Source organism: Numida meleagris, chromosome 4, assembly GCF_002078875.1.
Source record: "Numida meleagris isolate 19003 breed g44 Domestic line chromosome 4, NumMel1.0, whole genome shotgun sequence".
NCBI classification, from domain to species: domain Eukaryota; kingdom Metazoa; phylum Chordata; class Aves; order Galliformes; family Numididae; genus Numida; species Numida meleagris.
In genome coordinates, this window is record NC_034412.1 from 97,165,031 (window position 1) to 97,173,649 (window position 8,619).

Consider the following 8,619-nt stretch of genomic DNA (forward strand, 5'->3'; position numbering starts at 1 on the left):
AGCGAGAAGATGGGTTTTTAGTCATATTCCCCACTAAAGATTTTGTGTATGGCCCCCAGCTCTTCACTTAGTCTTATTGAGAGGAACTCAGTGCCTACCCACAATGGGAGCTGACTTGGGACTTCAGTGCCCATCTTCAGCATGAGTGTCATCACGCTGTGCCCGCACAGGTGTGAGTATATGCACCTGAACACAGGTCCTGCATGGAAAATATGGTGAAAGGAGCAGTGCAAATGCATCTGAGAGGCTGCCAGGGGGGTCTTTTGGTGGCATTGCGCTCCAATAGGCAGGACTCTGAGATCTGCATGTTGCTCTGAGTTTGTCCCAGAGAGCAAAGAGATGCTCTGTGCGGTCAGACCTGGACTGATCAGTCTGGAGAAGAGGAGGATCAGGGGAGACCTCATTGCTCTCTGCTGCTCCCTGAAAGGAGGTTGGGCGTCAGCCTCTGCTCGTAGGTAACAGCGATAGGATGAGAGGTGATGGCCTCAAGTTGTGCCAGGGGAGGGTCAGGTTGGATACTAGGAACAATTTCTTCTCCAAAGAGTGGTCAGACACTGGCACAGCTGCCCAGGGAGCGGTGGGTCACCGTCCCTGGAGGTGTTCTAGAACCATGGAGATGTGGCACTGAGGGACGTGGTCAGTGGGCATGGTGGGATGGATTGGGCTTGGACTTAATTACCCTAGCAGGTGTTTCCAGTCTTAATGATTCTGTGATTCAGCTGGCCCATGGGCAGAGGCAGGGGCTGCTTTGAGCCATCTTCTGCAAATCCACAGCTCCCTGATCCCCCAGCAACCACTGCTGCTCTGGGGAGGTCAGAGCCCATCCCTGGCTGGTCCCTTCAGAATTCTGTTATTCCTGTGTCCATCAGTTTGTCTGATCCTTTGGTGATGCCATCGCCCTCCTGCAGCAGCCAGGGGCTGGAGTGGATGATCTCCAGAGGCCTCTTCCAACCCCTATGATTCTGTGATTTCCAGTCATTCATTGCCCTCAGCGCAAAAACACATTTATTCTCTTTTTTTAACTATCCGCTAGTTCTGTTGAGTGCCTTCTAGTTCTAGTATTATGGGATTTGGTGAAGAGAATTCTGCATTCGGCTGACTGATTTACTTTTTCCAAAAGCTTAATTATACCGACTACAGAATCCTTTTAGACAAATTGAAGAGTACTACCCTTTTCAGTCTCCACTCATGGGGCAATTCATATACATGTGGGCAAGTCACAAGGAGCTTCTAGAGCATTAGTTTTCAGCTTTGGCATTCAGGAAATCGCTCCTGCTAGTAAATAAACTCTTTTGGCTGCTTCCTCCAATCAGATCCTTTCTCTTCAAGAGGTTCCAGCACATTTGTGGGCAAAAAAAAAAAAAAAACTAACAAAAAAACAGACTAACAGAAAAACCTTGCTGGCAGCACAGAACCCAGGAATCACAGTTTGCAAGTATTCCAAGGAGTCTGATAACAGCCATGGACAGCAGAGATGGTTTGTTACATTAATCTCCCTGTCCTTCAAGGTTGTACATGACACCTTCTGCCTCTCCTCCTGGGCCACAGTGCATTCAGAGGAGGAATGTGATTATCAAAACAAATTGAAATCTTGCCATCTTCCAGCATCAGGCAGCAGAAAGAACAGAAAATACCTGCTCCATAGACACCTCTGCTGGATGAAGTGCTGGACTGGGACTTGGAGAAGGGGCTTCTTGAATCTGTCACTGTCATAGCATCACTTTTCATTAGACTTATTTCTCATCCTTCTTTATCTCTTTAGACAGCAGTTCTTCACAGTGGGGATTATTTCCTGCAAGCACACTTGCTCATGCGTTACATCACTAAACACCTGATATTGATCAGAACTCCCTAAGTGTTCATAAGGAATAGGTGAGAGACAGAAGAGCCACAGCCATGACTTAGCCCAGTGATCCTTGCAGCACTTTGGGCAGGAAGACCTCATCTATAATATTTTTCCTTGGGCTGTATTCAGATCACATTCAATGAGAGTTCATTCTTTACTTCATTACTTGAAAAGTGGCCACACACATCTCATCTCAACACCCTATCATCTCTCTGGATTCCCCATGACATTAAGGATTTGCTTGAAGACTGTTGTGTTGACAAGGTGGACACTGCCTGGCTGTGGGGTCTTGCTCTGTTTCATCAGGCTCTTCAGGGGTTGTGGCCAGCGTTTTATGGAGTATACTGAGATTTCAGTATTGAATGATATATATCAAACTGATATTCAGTTTGAACCAATAAGTAAAAAAATACAAAATCTTCCTTATGCAAGACAGAAGGTCAGTGAGTGCCATTGAAGGGAAAGCCAAGGAGTGCCCTTCTCTGCAAGGGCTGATCCATTAACACACTTACAGCCAGCAAGGCTGCTTGGTCAGTGGTGCAAAGTAAACTTGATGCAGCACACGATACCCACTTTCTCCCGACACTCGTCTCTCGCATCCTGTATCTCTAACTAATGTGAAATTGTACCCTTGATCTTTAGCCCATTGTAGTGAAAATGCTAAGTCACAGCTTGAACCAGTGATGGAGCACCTGGTGGGAAGGCAGGGCCAAGCCAGGGGAGCTCAGGTGCATGCAATGTACCTGAGTGGCTGGAAGAAGTGGAGCCAGGATCCACCCCTTCCCAGACCTCATTTAAGAGCTGGCAGTGGAAGGAAGAGTAACTTGCTGGATGTCCCTGCATACTAGAGGTCTTTTGAAGGTAAGCAGTTTCTTTCCTTTATTTTTGTGCCTATGGCTGTTGCATTTGAGCAAACCCTCACTTGCTGCAGCCTGGGACCTTGCTAATCTGCTGTCATTGCTGTGTTACATCCATCAATTGCAGAGTTGCATGATCACACGCCCACATAAGATCTTGGTCAAGCTCAGATGGCATTTAGAGGCTGCACATGACTCCAGGAATCTGACTATGCAGGTGAGTTGGACTTGGTGATAGTTATGGACCCCTTCCAACTTGGGATATTCTATGATTCTATGAAAGCTCAGGTAGCAGTGAGACTCAGAATGAGCTCTACCTTCCCCACAAGGTTTTGGGGACCCATGTGGTGTTCCTGCTATGAATAAACAAAATGTACCTCTCGCTACCCATCCATCCAGCACCTCTCAGCAGCACAAAACCCTCTTTAAATAGACAGGCAGGAAGGAGTGATCCTTTATCTTGCAACACAGTGAAAGGCGGCATTGTTGGGCTGGATGGTTTCACTACCCCCTTGTGTGCGATTCCGTGCACAAGAGCTTATGTTCTGAAAAGTGAAAAATGACCTGCTATGTGTGTGCACACATACATGGCTTCTCTCCATGTCCCTGCAGCAAGGCACCCAGCACGCCTGGTTAGTTACATACCTTGTGTAAGGGACAAAGCCCTGCTCAGAGGTGCTGCATGTTTTGGGCTGGCTCCATACTCCCTTGCCTCTGTCTGACAATTAGGAACAGGCCTCCAGGAGTGCACTGCGCTCTGAGAAACCCAGAAAAGCCTCTGCCAATCCCCCGGTGACCCCACGACCCGGAGGTAACATCCATACTAAAGCTGTTTTTAAGACAAACAGAAGGAAATACTTAGGTGTAAAATTACTTGGCAGAAGCCGACCCGTTTCCTTCTTTGACAGGGGCAAAACAAATAGAATAATCATCCATGATCCTGAAAATCTCAGCCACCCACTAAGAGATGGGGGGGCTGAGTACTCCCTGTGGATGAGACTCTGTGTCCCACTGAACTGGAGAGGCAGGACTGACCTAAGGTTCTCCTCTGCCATGCAGCCAAGTGCATAAGAGGAGCAGGGGGTGTGAGCCAGCCTGGCTTCCCTTAATTCCCCATCACCCTCTTATCAGGACCCTCCCCTCCAGCAGAGCTTCCTCAAGAGATTTTCTGCAGGTCAGAGGGGCTGGAAATCATAGAATCGTTTGAGTTGGAAGGGATGTTTAAAGGCCATCTGGTCCAGCTCCCCTGCAGTGAACAGGGACACCCACAGCTCCATCAGGTGCTCAGAGCCCTATCCTACCTGACCTTGAAATCCAAGGAAAAGTGCTGGGATCCTGTTCAGCTGCCTCAGGACCCCTTGTGGTTGTGCTTAAAGGATTCTGGGCAACACCAAATAGCTTCTCCCCTATTCTCAAATGCAATTTATACAGGTGCAAGAGGCCTAGCAGGATGCAATGAGGCATTTGCCAGGCTGGCAGCCCCCATTTTGGTTGTTTCATAGGAGTTCTCCATTGTACCCTTGACCCTACAGCGATGACGATGAACACAGGCCATAGGGAACAGCTTGAGAGATGTTTCCCTTATCACTCTTCGGCATTTGAGATCTCTGAGTGATGTAGGATGCTGAAACCTACATCAACCCTTCACCAAGGTGTGTGCCTAACCAAAGCCCACCTTCTAGACAGGTTTCTTGAGTAAGTGAGGGGAGAGAGACATCATGAGAGGGTATTTAGCTCAGGGGCACCATGATGGAGCTGTGGGTGTCCCCATTCACAGCAGAGGAGTTGGACCAGGTGACCTTTAAAGGTCCCATCCAACTCAAACCATTCTATGATTCTCATCCTAAAGTCTGTATCTAAGACAACCAAGAAGAGTTCCCTTCTTAAACTCCAAAACAGGTAAACCAGGAGTGAGCTTGCTCCTGGAGCTGGAGAGAATAGCAGAGGTTGAGGATACCTGAGCAACACCCACACCTTCCCTTGCTTTGAGATTGTTGCCGCTAGTTCCAACTTGCTTACAGATTTTGCTTTTTTCCCTCATGGAAAATAGCCCATGTGTGGATGAGATGCCATAGGAAAAGAGCAGCAAAGCACAGAGGTGCACTGCTCTTGGGGAGGGAGCACGAAGCTGCAGCTAAACAGGAGGATCCCACTCGTCTCTTCTGTTCTTACTGCACTTCTCTGTGCAGATTACCAGTAGAACTGGACAAAACCAGCTAAAAGACCCTGGTTAAGCTTCAGTTCATGTAAAGATTGGTTAAGGCAAGAGAAAAACACATCCCAGAATGAAATATCTGATTGCACTATCACACTGCCCTGTGTAGAGCAAGGCATAGGCTATCTGCACAAACAGTGTAACTTGTAATTCCCTTGTCTCTTTTCCTCACTGATAATCTTCCTCTCCTCCCTTGCTTTCCCAATACTAAGAGATAAAGCACCAAAGGGAAACAAAGAAAAATCCCACAAAATAAAGTTCTTCCCTATAATGTAAACCAGGGGAAACAGTGCAGTTAATGCTATTGGTTTGGGAACAACAACAAAAAAGTGAATGAAATGGTCACTTCCAACACCATGTCTGCCTGTGAGCTGCTGCTTAGCACCACCAGACTCCATCTTCAGATTCAAATTGCCTCACTGCTAAACCCTGCCTTCCCTCTTCATGGTTTTCAGGCTGACTAAACGTACAGCTTGTGTTTTGTCTCTTCTTGTCATAGGGCAAAGGAATAAACATTTGAAAGACAAATATAGTAATCCGGAAACAAAATAATCATGGAAAACTGTAGCCATTGGTACAAATAATCCTCCCATCTCATGACTCTCAGACCCAGTTTATTTAAATAAAGGCTACAGTGGGGAGTAGTAAGCTTAGATGTTGCAAGATAGATGCCTACAACAGTGACTCTAAACTCTTTTTCAGATAATGGAGAAATATAGACCTTCACCAAGTGAGAGCTCATCCTAAATAGATGTGTGAGTGGATAACGTAGAAGGACTTATACTTTTCAGCTGTGTAAGAAATTCTAAGGTAAAATACTCAAATTTGTTATCATAAAGCAATCTCGTATGTAATGCAAGTAACCGTTGCCTTGTTGCTCTATGTATCTTGTCACGCTCAGCAAAGAGATGGATTCGGATGGGATGTTCATCTCTGCTTTGTGTCACTGTAGAGGGTAACCTTAACAACTAGGAAACCTTTTTCTCTTTGCCAAAATTCTGTGTGCTCTGACCATACATAGCACCTCTGCTGAAGAAGGGCACTGCTCTTTCTCTTGTCAAACCATTTTGCAAGGCAGCCCACTCTCAAGAAAGCTGAACTAGTGTTAAGTCTGGAGCAAGGTCATCAGCCCACACCCAGGTAATCTGAAAAAACAAACAGGCAATATATTTGGTCAGAAATCGTCTTATAATAATTCACATGATGATATAGATCTGCTTTTTTTTTTTTTTGCTTTCGGCCTTTCAGTGCAGTATAATGGATCAATAAGAAGAAATTGTGGATTTGTTTATTTATTTATTGCCTTAGGAAAAATAAAGTTTTCTTTCCACCTGTATCTGTGGAAATAAAACTCCTCACCAGGATAACCACCAGGTTTTGGAAGCACAAAGACCAGCTGCCTTGTGTCAGATGAGTCACCCTGGAACACGAGCGAGTGGGGGAAGAATTCGGATGCTTTGTACGCACGATGGCAACTTCTGAAGATTTAAGTCACTTGTAGATTCTTAGGAATCCAAAATGCAAACATCCTGGCTTCACCGGAGGCAAAAAGTGCTCCTTACGAAGTGATGCTTGTGCAATGTTGGGGAAGAGTCTGGGAATTCCCCACAGTTTCACGACTCTGGAGAAAGCCAGGCTTGCAGCCAGTAGTATCTTCCACCAAGGTTTTGAAGTGATTTTGGCCACTGGGCCACACTTCCCTTTATGCACGATGGAGGAGAAAGCTCAGCATCCCACCCTTACTCAAAAGGATGCTTTGGAAACATCTGCTTGGATGGAGGATTTTGTTGCCTACATGCAGGCAACTTGCACCACTCGGTGTTGGCTTCAGACAAGATGTGAAAGGTGCATGCCTTACTAGAGCTGTCTTTGGAGGTTGTCAGTGGGATGACTCTTAACAGCATCTGGAATGCAGCTAGTAACTTGCACAGAGGCAAGCTGATGAAGTCAGAAATTAATGCTGCACACTAAGACGAGGTGGGGAAAAAAAAGTGTTTAGAAAACTTAAAAACTGAGGTGGTTGGTTTTATGGGAGAGAAAAAGAAAAACAAACACAAAAAAAAACCCACCCAGCTGAAGAGGGAAGAGTCTCTCCTAATGTATGAATGTCAGTGCTGAACTCCAAGTCCCAGTGGTTTTTAAAAATAGATTATCCAAACACCTGTGAGGCCTCCTGTGTGCAGATGGTCCTTTCTCCAGAAGGAGGCAAAGCCAAGTGACCTCTCACAGACCTTACCAGGCATATTTTTGTGATTCCTACAGCCAGCCTGTGGCCCCACGATGAGATATAGGAAAGCCAATGTGATGTCACAGGATGGAGTTTCTGTATTTCTTGGAGTTGCTTTGTTAAACTGGAGCAACACTGACATCAGAAATGAAACAAAAGCTATGCTAAAAGGGGATTGGCAGGATTGCAGGGTCAACCATCCAAACGAAAGGAAATGCCAAAAGTCAGACTGCCTTTCTCTTTCCTAGACTAAACTACCTCTTCTTCTCCTTGCTCATGACGGACTACATTTTATTACTCATATAGATTTTCTTTCATTTTCCTTTCCGTCTCTGTTTGCAAGCACACTGCAACACTCAGTGCTCAACGTGTCAGCTAATACGACTACCAGAACGGAAGAACTGCTTACATGTCTTGCAGAGCTTTACTTTGTTTATACATCCCAGGACAGCAGAACATTGCTGACTCACATTCACAACGTGACTCCTTGCAAACTCCAGCTCCCTTCCCTCTCCCTGTCCCTAGCTAGCCTTCTGTTTTAGGCTGGTTAACCTCACCTAGGCATGGGTCATTGTGTTCGTGCCCAAGCGGCATCCTATTTTTCCAGTCTGTCTCTCCAAATTTGCAGTTTGTTTCAGATTCTCTTCCAGTCTTCTGATAGGCCCTTTCCTGCCCAGCCCCAGCTAGTGCCATATACACATCTGATAAGCAAAGTCTGTATTTATACAGGTCACCAATGGAGGTGCCAAATTGCACTAGAGCCATGGAGAATGCAGCACTCTGGAGCCTTCTGCATCATGGAATGGTTTGAGTTGGAGGGGACCCTTAAAGGCCATCTGGAATAACTCTCCTGTAATGAACAGGGATGCCTACAGCTCAGTCAGGGTGCTAGATCAAGTTCTGCTTTGGGAACCAGTTGTCTATGCTTTTTTCTTTCACAATTTTTTGTTATTTCGTCCAGCAAACTGCTGACACTAGTGGGGATGGAGTACTTAGCCAAGGGATAGCAAAATAGTTAAAGAGGTCAGGAAAAGGTGACACTGAGTGGCTTTGGCAGGGAACGTTCCAAGTTAAAGCACTTCCCTATGACCACAGTAACATCCATCATAAGATAATAACAAAGCTATTTCACAGCACCATCTTCAGAAAACCTCTTAGTTGGTTGATGTAAATTGTTTTTCAATGGGAAAAGCAAGCAATATATTTGTAGTAAGATAAAAGCCAACACGGCTCGCTCCTTAAACTTCACATCTCTGTTTCAAGAAGTATTAGTGTTTTGTAACATATAAATATATATAATAATATATATTAATATACATATAAATACAAATGAAGCCTGTAGCTTACCTGGAAAAGCATAGTGGCTCAAGGGAGGATACACTACCTAAACCTAAGTAGCCTACAGGAATAAATGCAGAAATTTTGTACCCTTGGTGGAAGAGGATCAGGTCAAGGAATATTTAAACAAAATGGA

General features: G+C 45.4%; 1 long non-coding RNA gene across 4 annotated transcripts; it reads left to right on the top strand.

Moving 5' to 3' along the window:
* On the top strand, positions 2,567-8,086 carry LOC110398267. 4 transcript variants are annotated; one of them, XR_002438292.1, is made up of 4 exons: positions 2,567-2,707; positions 2,831-2,920; positions 5,621-5,728; positions 6,167-8,086. It is a non-coding gene; the product is annotated as an uncharacterized LOC110398267 (long non-coding RNA). The 4 variants fall into 4 exon arrangements; XR_002438291.1 differs by having other exon boundaries at positions 6,227-8,086; XR_002438293.1 differs by having other exon boundaries at positions 6,281-8,086.